We start from the raw sequence: 17,209 nt of genomic DNA on the forward strand, positions 1-17,209 counted from the left end.
GCACACTAGGATTCACAGAGGTTACTCTCGGTAGATGGTGCTGTTGTGTCTTAAACTACTTCCTAGGACGAGATGCAAACTCTGCTGCTGGGCAGCAGAGGCACAGGAAAGGTTCTGCCTCTGGGACGATTACAGAGAGCCTTGAAGAAGTGGGTTTTTTGATTAAGAATGGGCAGGAATGATTTGCTGAAGTTTTATGTGACTGTAAAACCTGTACCAGAAGAAAAAAGATACGAAGTAGATCATACGGTTTAAGGATGGAACAGACTCTGTGCGGGATGAATCCACCGCAGTACCGAGTCAGGAAAGAAAACTTCAGGTGTCTACTGAATTATTAGTGCTTATGGCCTTTAATTGCCTGTAAAAGGATATGACCATGCCTTATCTGATATTGCACTTTTCCTCAATCTATTTGAATGACAACTCTTGCACAGGTTACATAAAAAAGGAAGTTGCACTGAAGGGTTCTGCTAGTACGTGCATGAAAAGAGCACTGTGCTGCACTGGAGTACTCCGTTGTTACCTCAGTACCTGACATGCAGAAATCAAACCAGCAGATTTTTCTTTCAGGCCTGAAAAAAAACCCTGAAGGCATGTGTGTCTGCAAACATGAGATTACTTTTTTTTTCTGTTAGCTTCTCTTAGAAGCATTTCCTCACTAGGATCTCTGGATTTCAATAGTGCAACTATTGAAAGCCTAGTGAAAGCCTAGTGGTACAGTGTGAGAGCACCTCTGGTCACTTCTGTTATGTTCCCCAAAGCTATTTTTGGCTTTTGCACAGTAGAGAGCAATTCCTGGATCCCAGTTCTGCTGAGCCAGCTGGGCTCTTACAGCCTGTTTACAGTTGGGAGCTGTGCTGCTGAGAGACTGAGGACAGTAAGAAATATAGGCTCTCTCAGGATAGTGGGAGGTAAGGCAGCCCTAAGACAGTGGAAAATTAGGGCAGCATTAACTTACAGTCCAGGTCTGGGCCAGTCTTAGCCATGTAAGTAGCCTACATGATGGATAAACTGAAGGGATTTTATCTGTTTAATGAGCAGCATCGTCTTTTTTAAATGAATAGATGCAATTAAAGTAGCAGACTGCTGCCCCACAGCATGCTCCCAGATGGCAGCCCAATCTCTAGGCCAGGGTTTCCTTCTGTTTTTTGTAGGCAATCCCTGGAGCAAAAGAATTCAAGCTACTGTGGTGACTAAATACAGGACGGGTGGAGATCACAAACAAAAAAGCATCCCTTTTGTCAAGTCCCTCCTGGACACATCTTTTCCATCCTGAGGACCTGATAAAGTCTAGTTGAGCCGAGCAGTCTTAGATACTTGGTTTATTCCTCAAGAGCATAAAATAGTTATTTTTATATCACATCTGTCTGGCTACCACCCCCTGTCGTGAAATCCTCTCTTTGCTATGTGCTATTAAGCACACTCAAACTCTTAAATGTTTTTTTAAGGCCAGAGAAGATGGTTGTGATTCAGAGAGAACACTTCACTGAAAACCATGGACCTAGATGGTATCCTCAAACTAAAAGCAGAATTTCCTGTTGTGATGCATAAGAATTTGCACTGGAGAAGTGATGACATGAGATGATGTTTTGCTCTTATTACATATTTAACATATCATTGACTCTTATAAGACCATAAACAAATGTATAGATTGTGGCAGGAGAAGTATGTAGACATGCAGACATGGTATTAACCTGAACACTTCGTTTCTTAAGTAGCTTACATTTTTATGGAGAAAAGCTGCTTTACAACCCATTTAGATGAAGATTAACTTGTTTAATGTTTAGCTTCATTCCCAGTAGAGCAGTGACTGAAATCTATTTAGTCTGAGAGAAATACAAGATCATTGTAAGTGTTCTGACTTAATTTGAATATTGCTAATGTTAAGGGACAGAGACTCTTGAAAATGAGTCCAAACAGTCAACTGTTTACATAATATTTGAGTCCCTTGGTTGGACTGCCATCTCCTTATCTTCGCATGCACAAGACTATTCCAGCCTTCTCAAAAGTGGTCTTGGGAGCCTGGATCTCAGCCTCTAAGCTGAACATGCTTAATTAAGTGGCTGCTGAAATGAGACTAGCCACAAACATCAGAGAATTTATAAACAGATGATTGAATCTGAGTCTGGGTGTAGCAAATCTCAAAGCCTTGAAGTAGACTCTAGACTGTATTACATCCACAAGCTGTATAGGAAGCCTGGTGACATAAAGCACAGTTTGCAAGCAAACCAAGTTTGCAGAGTCTTAGAGCCATTGGTAAAGCTGGCAGCCCTCATTTTTCTGCTCAATGTATTGCTGTCCATAAGACTCAATGCGTCTCCCAAATATCTATCACTGATCACCTCAGATAGGGAACCAGACTGTTCCACCTTTAAGCAATTATTCTCTGTGCCCAAGAGTGGCTTTCTAGAGGGATGCTTTGCTCCCTGGGTCCTTGCATGCTGTTCTAGCTCATGCCTACACTTGTAATTGTTCAGCCACAGACACAGAAGTTGAGTAGGACAGATGAAATCACTTGAACTAAAGTAATTTTCATTTTTGTTTGCTGAATGTAGGATGGACTTCTTCCCCCATTTAGATCTCTGCAATTCTAGAGTATTTCTGCAGAGTCTTGGGTTTTTTGATAGAAACTGCTAAGTCTCATGCTGGAACCTGCTGTTAAGGGCCAACCCCATCAAATGTCAGATGAAGGCAATCTCATCCACAGCAGTTACTCTGCCTGGAGGTTGTGACCTCCAAGAGAAAATCAGGAAGAAGCAGATTTCTGCCTGCAGGAGGTTATGCCACTATTAGGAGCCACCAGCTCCTAGAATAGGTTTCTACTGTCAAATATGTTGTCTGCTCCCCTAGGAGCCCCCAGCAGTGACAGTCTGAGCTCCACTCTGAGACTTCCCACAGGATGCTTCTGTCTAATAACCCAGCCCAGTTGTACTATTTCTGAGGAGTCCCAACCATCCTATGACAGTCCTTGTTTCCTACATAAGGAAAAAAACCCAAGACTGGAAAACTTTATGAATTTCTGCTGAGTCAGTTGATAACCTAGGAAGCGTTTCCTTGGGATGCCATGATTGTTTGTGAGTTGTGTTCAGCACCTGTGTTGCGCTGTTGCTACCGTGATGGCTGTGGTGAGAAGGCAAATGTCAGTGTTCCCTTCATGAGTGGCCCTGTGATCACTGCAGACAACACTGGAATGGGCAACTGGACCTGTGCTTTGAGTTACCTAGCAAGATTTGTGGTATATATGATTATTTAAATGCCTAAGGAATTCTTATATAAGGCAAGCAGAAGCACTGAGGTATTTTAACCTTAATTTACTGCTAAACCATTTCACTGAATTTGGCACCCTGTCTTCTTTTTTTTTTATTGCTTGGGAGTGTTAGAGAACACATATGTGTTTGGTGTCCCACACTAACGAATGGAGCCCCGTAAATGGTTAAAGGCCATCCTCATTTGTGCTTCTACAATGTATTTGTACAAAGTTGAACAGTGTAATCTCATTCAATGAAAGGCCACATATTTTTGTCTATCTTCGCTGCCCAAAACATTCTTTTGTCCCTGTACTGGTGTTCCTCTTAGGTCTCAGATCTGCAGTTTGGTACTTGCAACTGCTCCTTTCTGCCTCTCTTCACAGAGGAGAGATGAGTAAAAGGAGGGAAAAGAGAGGAAAAGGTATGGATGGACCCAAGAGGTGACTGTAATAGTACAGGCTGAGAATCTTCAAAAGCGTCTGAGACACACATTCATGCAGTACGCTCAGGAATCACTGATGTTTATAAACATAAATAACTCTTCACTTCCTCTTTATTCTGTTCATTTTTCAAGGCTAATCTGCTGCGCTATCCATTTGTAAAAGGAGTAGCCTGACCACTACTTTATTTTGGTAGCCAATCTTCAAAAGAAGTCTTTTGAACCAAAAAAAAACCCATAAAAGGTGGGGGCAACAAAGCTAGGTGTCTCTCAAGCAAGTTGAATCTGTTGGGGCAGTGGATAAAGTAATCATTTAACTTCTGTCTTCCTTTTGTGCTTACCACAGAGAGGCAGCTGTTGAGTTTGCTTGGCCCTGCCATCCCTATGGTGTAGGCTGGCATGCTCAGGTGTGATCTCCTTAGTCCCCAACAGGTGATTCATTCTGGTAGCTTACCCATGACAGGCCGCTGGGCAGGCGAGATGATTTAAATCCTGCATTGAAGGGAAGGTATAATTCAGGCCATATGTCAGGACTGTGTGTGTAGAAGCGGGTGGGTGAGGGACCAGGGTAGAAGTGGAGAAATAAGCACTGAGTCAGCAGCAGAGAGGATTGAAATTTATCCAAAACATATTGCCTAAGATTTTGGTAGCGCCTCCAGTATTACTAATGACAAGGCTGGGAGGTTTGGAGTTCCACCGATCGGCAGCTGTGCCCTCGGAAAGGGACATGGGGAAACTTTCTCATCTGTCAGGATCTTATTATTTGCAATGGAATCTGACAGCTCTAAGGTTACATGTGTATAAATCAGTCAAGCAGAAGAGGAAGTGGGAAGTAATTTTATTTTGCAGTGGCACAGGGAAAGAATTGTCATCCCGGAGTCTGAGCAGCACGGCCACTGCCGCTGCCATGTGCTGAGCAAGCATATACCATTCCCGAGACCCTTCTGTCCCTGCTCCCACTCCCTGCTGCCAGCACTGGAGCCTTCCTGCTCAGAGCTGCCCTCCTCCTCCGTCCTCCAATTCCTGAGAGAAGCCAAGGCAGCCAGCAGCGCTTACCTGTCCCCTTTCTGAGCTGCATGGAGTTGAGATCACGGCCGCATTAATTTCCTACATCGTCATGTCATTGCTTCCTCTCCTCCCAGTCCCAGGAAAGGCTGGGGGGGAGGAATCACATTGGCCTCTAAAGTGGGAGTCTCGATGCAAGAACAAGGTAACTTTTTTAGGAACAAAATGAATCCCAGAAAACTAGCCCAGGCAGCGCTGGGACTTGGAGCTGCGGTTACCAGGATCTCATGACAGGCTCTCCTGCCAACATCTTCACTTGGGTGTCAGCTGGACCTGAAAGCAGGCTTGGTTTGTTTTATATTTGTTTAATCAGGCCTAGAAGAAATAATCCAGATATGTATCAACTTCTAATTTTTTTTTCTCATTCTCAGCTTGTGAGTGATGTGGATTCAGGTTTCTTGTTTGGATTCAGATACCGTACTGAGTTAGACATGCCATAAACTGTGTAGACTTTCTGAGGTGACTGATTCAGTTTACTTATCTGGCCATATATGATACTTCTGCCAGGTCTTTAACCTGGGTTTCAAGGCGTCAGTTTCTAGCTACATGGAGAGGATATATAGAATCATTGAATCATAGAATTGTTCAGCTTGGAAAAGACCTTTAATAACATCGAGTCCAACCATTAACCTAGCACTGCCAAGTCCACCACTAAACCATGTCCCTAAGCACCACATCTACACGTCTTTTAAACACCTCCAGGGATGGTGACTCAACCACTTCCCTGGGCAGCCTGTTCCAATGCTTGAGAACTCTTTTGGTGAAGAAATTTTTCCTAATATTGAATCGAAACCTCCCCTGGCACAACTTGAGGCCACTTCCTCTTGTCCTATCACTTGTTACTTAAGACCTTCTCAGAAATTAGGCAGGATCTGAGATTCTTTTTTAAGGGATGAAAGTGACGTAGGGAAGCAGAAGACATGGCACAGGAAAACTGTTTTGGTATCTACTATTACCAAGCTGGGAATAGCTTCTCCAAAGAGATATTAAACCTCCACTTATTTAGAAAGTTTTTAAATGAAGCACTGCAGAAGATGTTGGGGGAGGACAAATAGTCCTGATTTCTGAACCTTTCTGTAACACGGACTTGCTTCCCCCTGCAGGTTGGCCTAAGGTGAGGCACATAGCAGTGTGTCAGTTCATTTGAAATCATAGATCTACTTAGGAAGTTTCAGGTTGCCATCTGTGGACAGGGCACATGACTCTCCCATCTGGGTAAATAAAAAAAAAAAAAAAAGCTAGAAAAATTAGGTGCCATCTTCAGCAATAATGCTGTAAAACATAACCTCTAGCATACACTGTGGATAGGCCTCTTAAGAAGAAAACAGCTCGTCTGGTTGACCACCTCAGAAGCTCTGGAGGTGCAAAAAGTATTCTGATTTTGCATAGATTTACCCAGGAAGAGAGAGCTTGCTGTTGTTATGTACTCTCCCTCTCTCTCCCCTTATCTCCCTCCTTTTCCCTTCCTCCTCCTCCCTCCCTTACCTCTTAGTGGTAATTAATCTAGGTACATTACTTATTGGGATGGTGTTCTATTTTTTCCTGCTTATAAACCAAAAGCACCTAATGCTTGTCTTTGCCAGCCCTGGGGTTCATAAAGTGCCAGAGAGAATATGGAGTTTAGTAGCTTCTCTCTTCCTTTTTTAATGCACAAAGAGTGAGCGCTTTTGTGTCTGTGCACACCAGTGTAGCCCCATCCTATTGCTTCAGTTGACAGCTGCTATCTCCTTGGGACATCAGAAACTTAGCAAACGGAGCCGAGACCAACAGACCTGGCATCACCTGCCCCCCACCCCTGCCTCTTCCCTGAAACTTTTGTGCTTGCAGTGCTTGCCTTCCAAATGAGAAGCCATGGATCTGTTCAGTATCGCCTCCTTTATTAGCCTTTGTAAAAGAGGTTGAGAAGATTTCATTACAAGCAGGCGGGAGAGGCACTAGGGGAAGGAATGGTGAAGACATCTAGGCAGGAGAAGCAGAGCAGGGATGGCAGGAGCTCAGGCCCTGTGTGTTGGGTTGGGCTGGGGTTGGGACCGTGACTCTTCAGCTCCTGACACAGGGCTGTTTCGGGCTAGTTCTCCCAAGCAGGTACCATGCTCTTTGACCCCTGTGCTGAGGGCAGTCATGCAAGAATCACATGCAATGTGAATGCATTGCTTTTCTGGGAGAAACAGCCAAGTGCTCAGCTCTTCCCAATCCTCAGTATAGCTTTGACTCCTTCCACACCGTTATCCAAATTTCTTCTATCCTCCTTACTGCTGTGTTGTGCTTGGGCTTTCTCAGCACTTTGCTTGACTGTTCATTGCTTACTTTTCCCAGCACCAGACGATGTCCACGTTCTCCTCTCACTGTTTCTGCTGCCAGCATCTTGCTGCCTGAAGTCATGCACATTATGTATCTCACCTTCCCACTTTCTCTCCTATTTTCTCTTGTAGCTGTGGTCAAAGACCCAGATCTGTTCATACCCCTCTCTCCTCTGCTGTGGGGGCATTTTCCATCTTTTCTCAGGTTCTTGGGCTGACCAGTCAAGAGCACTGCTGTAGAGGACCTGGATGGCTGCAGAAAATGTCATTTACATCAGCTTATTCTCACTGGGCAAACCTGCAAGTTGAAAAATATGTATAAGCCTGTTGGCTGAGGCCTAAAGTGAAAATTAACCCCTTGCATTGCACTTTCCCACTTTGCCCAAATACCAGAGGGCAGAGAAACTTAAAAAAGGAGTGTTCTGTCTCCATCTCAGGAGGTGGGTCTGTCTCCATCTCAGACAAGGGGGACCAATGGGCAAGCCTAAAATATATTGGGTTTGCATGCATTAGTAAGTTTGAGAGGAGTTTCTGCTGAAAAGGGAGCAGAGAAAGGCTGTAGCAGGATGCAGAAGTCCAGGCCAATTAACCCTAACTGTGCCTGAGATGAGCCCGTACCCTGGTGTGCAGGAGTTGCTTCCAGTGTTGGAGTGCAAAGGTTAAAGCGGATGGAGAAGAGAAAGGGACAGGAGATGTTTTTCTGCAAGTGTTCAGCAAGCTCTGGCACAGAAAAGGCTTCTTATGAGTTTCCTGGGAGCCAAGAAACAAAAGCATCTGCTGAAGAATCACCTTTAAGGGAGATTCCTGATGGAATTTAGCTCTCCATGTTATCTGCACTTTCTAAAGAGCTGAAATAACAAACTGTGAGCAGGAAGTTATCACTGTTGTTAGAAAGAGGGGTGGATTGATGCATGACTGGCAGAGGGAGGAACAGTTCATGGCAGGTAGCAGGACCCACTACAGGAAGATATCATGGCTACTGATCCTCTGAGCTGACACTGGACCTTGCTACTCATCCAGGATGGCAACGAGGTGGCTTTAGCATTTCTCTTCAGCAGAAACAAAAATGTAAATTGTCATTACAGTTATACTTCAGGCATTTCCCCGCTTTTCCAGAGGAGGGTCAAACCAGTATTCTTTTAAAAACCCCTTTAAATGTAAACCGTATCCTTGTTGCTGCCAGTTGCATTCTGGCAGGAGCGTCACACATGCATGTAACTTCGCAATAGTGTCCAAAGATTTCACATGCCGAAACCCTCTCTCTGTGCAAGTGAAAGGGAGATGCTTGCACTGCGCGTGAAGTCCATAATGAGAGAGGTGTGTGTGTGCAGAGTGGGGGGTCTATTTGAGGAAATTACAAAATATTTCTTGAGTTAAGTATGTTTATGAAACATTTCAGTCAGGACCAGTTATACACCAGTGATTCCCAACCACATTCAACCTTTTTCATAGAGCCACATGCTGCTTTCTTCTGTCTCCCATCTTGGCAGCAAATCCCAGAATATTGTTGCTGCCCCTGCCTTCCTCCACTGCTGTCAGTTTGAGAAAGTGCCAGTGGAAAGACTTAGATAACCAGCCAAGCAAAGCATATTACTTTGGTCTCTCATCTCTAACGCTGGCGTTCAAGCCAGAGAGGTTATTTTAATTGGGACCCAGTATTAGAGATAAAATTATTTTTTTCCTGGAAAGTGATTGTGTTAAATTTAAGATTAACACTAACATTGATTAAATTTAATCTGGACCCAAATTTAACTTTCTATCACTCAACAGTGGCTTCCACAACACAGAAGAAAACAATTAAAGCAGCCAGAGCATGGGATATGTCAATCTCAGCTATTCATTTTTAGGATATTACAGGAGGCCAATGTGTTTGGACAGTGAAAGGAGAGAAACAGCCTGGTTTTAGAAGTGCTAAGTATCCCAGAGAATTCCTGGTACACTTAAATTTTGGACGCTAAAGCTTCCTGAACATCAGACCCGTAGAGTACAGAGTATGTCTACATTACTTGCAGTATCAAGTGAAAACATCTAGAGTTCCTATTCTCTTGCTGTTTTTTTTTTCCTATTACTTCATTGTGAATGATTAAAACCTACTGACAGTATCTTCTCTCTCCCCTTTTTTATTAATTCATGATGAATTCTGTTTTCTGGCTGACATCAGCACCCTGTCATGGTTCGAAACTCTTCCAGTGCTTGGTTGGCTTGTTGCTTGCTTGCTGAAAAAAGTGTTTATATCAGGATTTTTGGAAAGCAATAAAATGTGATGTTATGGGGTGGGGGGAGCTATTTTGTTTTGTTTCTACAGAACTTGAACTTTGAGGTATTTACATTGTCTAATATGTGACTCTTATTAGGAAAAACTAATGCAAATTGTTCTGGTCTGTTTTTCCTATTTGTTCTTTTGTTATACCTTTGACAGTGTAGTAATCCCAGTAGGATGTGGCAATCTGTGCACACGCTGGGGTCAGATGTCTGGCAGACTTGCCAGAGGGTACAATGTCTTTGAGAAAACTCTGATATTCCTGTGTTCCATTTTTGATCCCCACTTGAGTTTCATGCACATCTCACAGTCACCTGCTGCTATATGCAAGTCCTCTCTGATTATTAGGTCTGACCTTAAAGATGCCTTCTGTTAAAGTCTCTGTATCTGACGTAGTCTCTCACACATGTCAGAGTCTGATCTCATAAACGTCCTACATAAGGAGTGAGCTCTCACTCCAAGCACGCAAAGTTTGAGAATTCAAGCCTTTTGTCAAAAATCTCTACTGGAACAAGGATGACGTCTCTATTTTGTGAACACCACGAAAGCATTAAAAAATTAAGAATTCCGCTATCTACAAAACCAGAGACCATTCTAAATCTCACCTTTCCCTACAATCACATATGTTTGCTTAAAGACGTCAAAAGTTAAACTGGTAATGGTTTTGCATGCAGAGCAAGGGAATATAGTTATTGCGAGATAGGTGCAAAGTTTTAAGACATGGAAAGATGATTTTCACTTACATACTGCTCCCAGTGCCAAAGAGGAGGTTATTCTCTAAAAAAAAAAATTAAGAAACTGCTGATTGGCAGTTCCATCTGTTAAAAGATGTTCCCTCTACAGTGGTGTTTGTTTATACTAAAAAAGTGACTGTATATATCATTAACTTACACTAATCATGTGCAGTCTAAGAAAATTTCCAGAAAGCCAATAAAAACTGTGGTTATGATGATCCATGACTTACTGCACTGATTTACATTTTGGGCTGTTGCACATAGTGCCTAACAAGAGATCACTTGGAGAAATGATGTTCTGAATAACACCATTAGTAAATCAGGGTCTTTTGCTTCATATGTCATATAAGAGTTTGGTTCCTAAAATGAAAAACTAGGATAATGGGGAGTCCTGCCTAGTTTATAACACCGTTCTGCTTTCTGAGTATGTTCTCAAAATGCTTGACCATCCTAACTCCCTATGGATTTAATGTTGTTTGGCACCTAACTAAAAGCAAGTTGCTCACTGGATAGTCAACTTAATTTAGAATGCATTACCTGCAGTCAAATTATGTGCCACATGTTGGGATTGGTAGTTGGCTGTATGGGCAAGCAGAAAATTTGGACTTTCAGGTCTTTGGAGATTCTCTTTCTGAGATGTTCTTGTAAATAGCTACTTTCATCTTTGGGTTTTCAAACTGAGGGTCCAATGTATTTCATTGAATATCTATCTTTTTCTTTCTTTGCTTAACAGAATGCTATCCCTGTTTTACTGTGTCCAGCTGGCACATCCTCAGCATGCTGATTTCATTTTAAAAAATCACTGCCCATTGTAGAAGCCAGATGTAGCTGAATAGCAGTGTTTTGCTCATCGTATCACTCTGCTGGATGAACTGTTCAAAGGGCCATTCCTGCAAACAGTGCACTGAGTAATTCTAGAGTAGTGAGAGAAGACATGAAGTGCTGCATCTGTGATGTGCCTGAGAGTAGGATTGTGCTTTGAAAGGGTGTCTGTCATCCCATGGCTCTAGGATTTGAGATGGTTCTTCAAACATACTGTTACTGGGGTTCACTTAAGATGTAGCAAATTCCAAGCCAGTAGTAAATTGAACAGGCCTGCAGGCAGCCTCCCTGCCCAGCCTCAAACTTGCAGGTACAAATTTGTACCTGGGGAGCAGACTTTCTTCCTCCAGGCTATGGAGAGCTTCCTTTCAAAAAGTATGGAGCAGCCATCAATATTGTGAAGATCCCCATAAACTTATTTTATAGTTTCAAACTGCAATACTATCAACTCAGACCTGAGAGCAAAAATACAGTGAGCGAAGTACCACTTGCATTAGATAAACCACTGTGATTTATGAGCATTGTTCATGTTGTCCTAGAAAATGAAAGCTGGAAGGATGATTGTCATCAGACTACAGGAAACCTGACTGCTATATTGTTCTATTTATCCCTTGCCTGCCTCACCTTTCACAAGTAGGGTTTCTGGCTGTTCTTCATACTGTTGTTTTGTTCGGAAAGAAGTAAGATTATATAGATAGCTGGATGCACATAATCTAAATGAGAATAAGAAGAGTTGGAAAGAAAACAACTGATAAGTATAAAGATAAAACAGTCTCAGGTAAGACTTCCACAGGAGAAACTTTGCTTTGGGTATAAAATGACAGTCATTCATTATCTTCCATTCAGAAAGAGCCTGTCACCTAAACAGTATAGAGGAAATACTGGCTACAGGCCAGAGCATGGGACTGATCATGAAAAGGCTTGAATTTTGTTCCTGGCTTTTCTGAGCTTTGGACAAGTCACCTCCACACTGTTTCAATCCCTTCTCTACATTTTAATCATACGTAAGTATCCGAAATTGCTGCCTGTCTTCGTTAAACTTACCCTTTACATTTTGAAGGTGGTCATGTCTCTTTCTTCCCTGTCTAAAAAGTCTCATGCCCTTGATCTTTCCTCATAGGTTGTATTTTCTAACTGTTTGATCATCCTCATTGCCCTTCTCTGGACTCCTCCAATCAATCCATAAAAATCTGTAACTGCAGTGGCTATAACTGGGTACGTTACTCCAGCTCAGGCCTTCTCCCTCTGAAGATGGAAGAGCTCTTTCTAAGGATGCCGAAGTGCACCGACTAGGAAAGAAGGAGAGACTGTGTGAAAGCACCCTAGACCTGACTATTTTCAATACCTCCTATGAAAGTCTTGGTGACCAGATGAAAATGTTAAATCATGAATTGTAAGTGTTGCTGTCACCTCATTCGAGCGTTATTTGTGTAGCTACAAGCACCCTTCATAAGCTTCCTTTTGCCTTGCTGTCATCTTAATGTGATGTTCTATATATGACTTTTTTTGGAAACACATGCAAAAACTAAATTCATAAAACTCTTCTGGCTATATTAGGATTTAATGAGATTGTATTACCTTATCTTGTACAGAAATAGTCCAGAAATGGACTACTTCATCTTCTAGTGGCCTCCCATGTGACAGGAGGCTCCTGGAACTGTAAGGGAACAGATATCAGTGGAAATGCTAATCAACTGCAGTGCCCATAGCAGTGCTTGGCTGCTTAAGATGCCCTATGCATACTGTTTCCCTCAACACTATGAGCATCACCATTCATTCTAAAATTTATTGATGACTCTCTTTTACCAGATTGTCCTATCTCTTGTATCCCCTGTACCATATTAAGCAGGTCAGGCATTACAGTCATTGGTGTTTGCTTGAGTTTCATCTTTGAGATATTACATATCGTTTTGCCCCCACCAAAAAAAGAAAAATTGTTCTGAAATTTTCTATCTTGGTGCTTTGTGCTGCATTGTTTCAGGACTAGCCAAAACTTTAATCATATCTAAAAACAGAAGTTATGAAGAATAAACAAGTTATGAAGAATAAACATTGTTGTACATTAAAATTATGGTGAGGCTGGTTTTGTGGTGGTTTTTTTCAGGTGGGATCTGCCATCTGTGGAAAAGCATGTACCAGGCTTGAGCCTTGGAGAAAATTGTCTGCTTCCTCTTGGTGGGGGCTGGAGTTGTTCTGTGCCGCCTTTTTGGGCTGGGTGAATCTGGGAAGCTGGGCAACAAACGGAAACCTTTTCCTCTGCTCTTAGTGAGCATCCAAGCAGCGCTGCCTCAAATGCTGCCAGCAAGGAGAGACGGGGACTGGAAAGAAGTTCCTGGTGCTGGAGAAGGGAACAGGTCTGGCTCAGCAAGCAGACGGGGAGCCAGGCCTGTGGAGGGGGTCAGGTAGAAGCATGGGCTACAGCAGGTCTGTGGGGGCAGGACGGGAGCTGGTGAAGAAAAGGATAGGGGCTGGAGGGCGGGGAGCTCTGAGGAGGGAGAAGGAACTGAAGAAGGTTTCGTGGCTGCAACAGGGACATAGCATTAGAAAACAAAGCGCCGAGGTGCTATTTCCTCTTCTCCTCCCTCCCTTTCCCATTTTCTTGAATTCATCACCTGAAAACTGAGTTCAGCATCAGCTGGTGTGAGGTCTGAGTAAGTGGCATCCCTGCCTTTCCCTAAACTGCTTGGGTGGGTGCCCTTAACTGGCTGTATCCTAGTGCATTAAGGGGCAAATCAAGATTATATATGAAGGTTGCACTCAGTGTGAGCTTCTTTATAAACAACAGCAAAACTTTTCATTGCTTGGCTTTAGCAGTTTTAGCATTTATAAGGTATTTGAATGCAGAATATACTACATCTGGTAGAAAAATAGCTATTTTCATGCTGTGAGTACTTATTTTTTCACTTGGGATACTTTCTATATCTATCATTTGAGTGAGATACTCTAAGATAACTAGTTAACTAAGATACTCTAGTCTTCAGTCCTTACCGAGAGAGAGAGAGTCCAGAATTTCACGGTGCAAATAGGCGTCACTAACTTAAGGTTGGCATTTCAAGGTTTAGCTTTACCACAAAGTACTGTATATTCTTCTTTTGGGAATCTACATTCTTGTTCATATATACAATATGTAGCCTCTGTTCCTTAAAAATAAATCTTAACCAGTTGTGATCATGAGAGAAACCCTAACATTTGAATCGCCTGACTTTGAAAATGACTGGTAGCACATTTTATATTTGAGTATATAGGTATGAAACTGGACCATTTGGAATAATGAAGTTAAATGATAGCCCAATTGACAAATCATCATCTGTTATTTTGACAGATAATCTATGTTGGGAGAATGATTAGTGAATGGAGGGAAAGGAAGGTGGCAAAGATCAAAACAAGTAATTTATCCTAGTGTTCTTAGTTTTCCTGCCTTTTACGTAAGAGTGTTGTACTTATTCCTGTATCGATGAGATGGAGGAACTTCCTTCATCAGTGACCAATACAGTTCAATATGTCCACAGCTAGACAGAGGCAATAATAGGGATGCTAGTTATGCTGCCTCAGGGGAGAGGGAATGTAAATTCAGAGAGAGCAGGGCAGGAGGACATCAGCACATAACTACCCTAGCAGAAAATCGATCTGTTTCTGAGCACAAAGCCACTTGTAACTTTTAATATTGAGGCCGTGAAATACAGTGGGAAGTTAGCTGCTTTTGATGCAGCAGTCAAAGGGTCAAATTCTTTCCCCTGCTGCTCGAGCGTAGCTCTGTGGCAGTCTGCTGGGCTGTGCCAGTGAAACTGAAGAGAAGGATTTGGCTTGCAGCCTGGTTTTAATCTGCACGTATGGTATCAATTTTGGAAGCATTTTCTGGTTGTCCTCACAGTTATAAAAGGGTAGAAAAATATATTTATTCTCTTCCCCAGTTAAAAACCAGACTTTTGTTAACTCATTTGTGTTAATTCTCTACCTGAAAAGTGCAATACTTAGCTTCATCTTCAGTTTTGCCATAGGATTGGCCTTTCTATTAATAAGTACCTCTGCTGTCTGTCCTAAGGGAAAGGCTGCTCTGGAGAAACCAGCTTGGCCCAGCAGATCCCAGCTCTCTCCTGCACGCATAGCTGGTGCTGAGTCCATTGGGACACTAACCTATGGGTCCCCCTTTCTGACCGTAGGCACTGGAGTCTCCTGCCCGTCAGTCACCTTCCTCCTTTTTCTTAGCATGTTCATCCTGTTGTAGTTTGCTTGGAGATGAGGAGTATCACAGAGCATGGGATGTTGGCAATAATTGTGTACGCTTGCAACCAGTTGCTGAAGAGGGAGTATCATCTCCTCACGCTCACCGAAATCTTCAGCTTTTGTGATGAGCGCAGTAGCCTTCAGCCATTGATAAGTGTCTGGTCCCATTAACAAGCTCTGACCCTCTAAGAGCTCCATCTCAAGCACTGTCATACTTTTCCTACTTGCTGGTTTACTATAAGGTTTTCCTCAGGTGGTCTCAGGACACATTCCTTGCTTTTGGTCCTTTTGGCAATATTTTATGTCACTCCCTTCTTTGGGGTAGGCACTGCTTCCTCCTGCTTCTGAGAAAGACCAGCAGCTCCTGGCTCTCCCCAGGGCACAGGATTGCGAGAAGCTGCCTGCAGCAAGGATCTCAGCTTTCCTGTGTAATTGCAGACAGCATTCATATTTTCTTCAGAATCTGAGGAAACTTATGTATGAGAGGGTATTAAACCCTTCTAGTCATTTTTTATCTTTTTTTGCTGCTTTCTCATCTAATTTCTAATTTTTCTTCCCTCCCAATTGCTTCTTCCTTTGTCTGTCTTTCCACCATCTTTTTGCACTCTCCTCCCTTTTTTACCTCTTTCATCTACCTTGACACTTACTCAGCACCCAATCAAAATTCCCAGGTGGCTGTACAGACATATTACTTCGTGACTCTTTTAATAGGCCTAAAAATCTTCTTTAGCATAAAATACTTCAAAAAAATAGCATAAGATAACCATTTAAGAAGCAACTGAACAACAGTGGCAGGCTGCATGTGATAAACTTAGCTTTAGTTATGGTACGAGGAAATAAAATTACTAGATAACATAGGAGGTGAGAATATTCTGAAGCAGGGAGATGAGCCAAGGTTGTTGGATGCAGAGTCGTGAGGGCAGCCCTATCATACACCAGCCAGTAGATAACACTTGCCACCTTGAATGTCCACTGACTGCTGTCCATGTGTGCCAATACTATTATTGTAGGTTAACAAATCATTAGAAGTTCTCATTATTTCCAGCAAATTGGCACTGTAATTGCTTCTAGGAATTTCCCTAGACTCATTGACCCTGTAACATCAGTAGTTCATAATGATTAAAATAGGAAGCAAAGCAGGAATGCTTTCTAGACCACAGTGCTGCTCTGGTACTTTATATGGAATACATATAATCTGTGTTGTGCTGGTTTAGATTTCTCTCTTATGAAAGACAGATCACTAACTGCTGAACTAACCAAAATTACCTTCTAACATACTTACCATCAAAACAAGCTTTAACACCTGCAGATCAGTATGGCCATGTCTGTATTTCAAGAACTGAGAATGCCTGAAACAGGTTCTCTTTTAAAAAGATTAAAATTTTTGGCTGTCCAAAACCATCAGCGGATTATGATTGTCATGGCCTTATCTTAATTTGGCTGGTTTGAACATTGAAGATGAGACATGTCCTATTTTGGAAGTACATTCCCAGTATTCAAAGTGATCATGAAACCAACCCAGGTTCTTTACTTTTTACCTGCAACATCAGCTTTTTTAATGACAAGTCAGGCATGCAACTGAGAGTATACAGGTTCCTGTGTCTATCAGATTTGTTCTGGCTATCTACTACCAATCACTAGAACCGTTCCAGTTCACTGAAGTCTTTTGCTTTGTGCAGTAGTTTGGTCATGACTGTAAGTATGGAGCTGTTTCCATAGTTTTCATGTTTAATTTTGGGTAGTGGTGACAACAGTGGGAAATCTTAGCTAATCAGGCCATTGAACACAAGCACACCAGATGCCTTGTGTGTCTGGGGTTTATTATTGCACCATGAGGCAAGCTCTGGGCATTGTATGCATCGCAAATTTAGATCTGCATGACCCGATTGACAATAATTTCTGAGTAACACTGGGATAGGTTTATGACATGTCCAGAACCTCAGGCTGTGTTGTACTGCATGACACACTGTCAGTTTTTAAACACTGATTTGCTAAGTTTCTGCATAACTCTTGTATCGCTAATGGGTTAAACAAGGCTATTGAAAAGTTTTCCTGAAGTTTAAGGATTTTTATGCAAGGGAAACTATGACAGCATATTTAAAATTTTATCCTGCAAA

General features: G+C 42.4%; 1 long non-coding RNA gene across 2 annotated transcripts in view; it reads left to right on the forward strand.

Moving 5' to 3' along the window:
• Positions 1-17,209, forward strand: part of LOC140647911 (uncharacterized) — a 42,158-nt gene that overhangs the window by 23,780 nt on the left and 1,169 nt on the right. The window contains exon 3 of one of the 2 annotated variants that reach the window (XR_012041017.1): positions 11,715-11,744. The exons of the other annotated variant lie outside the window; for it this stretch is intronic. This is a non-coding gene — a long non-coding RNA (uncharacterized lncRNA). Of the gene's footprint in view, positions 1-11,714; positions 11,745-17,209 lie in introns of those variants that run through there. 2 annotated transcript variants of the gene reach the window in all.

The sequence above is a fragment of the Ciconia boyciana genome, chromosome 2, assembly GCF_034638445.1.
Source record: "Ciconia boyciana chromosome 2, ASM3463844v1, whole genome shotgun sequence".
In the NCBI taxonomy this organism is placed as follows: Eukaryota; Metazoa; Chordata; class Aves; order Ciconiiformes; family Ciconiidae; genus Ciconia; species Ciconia boyciana.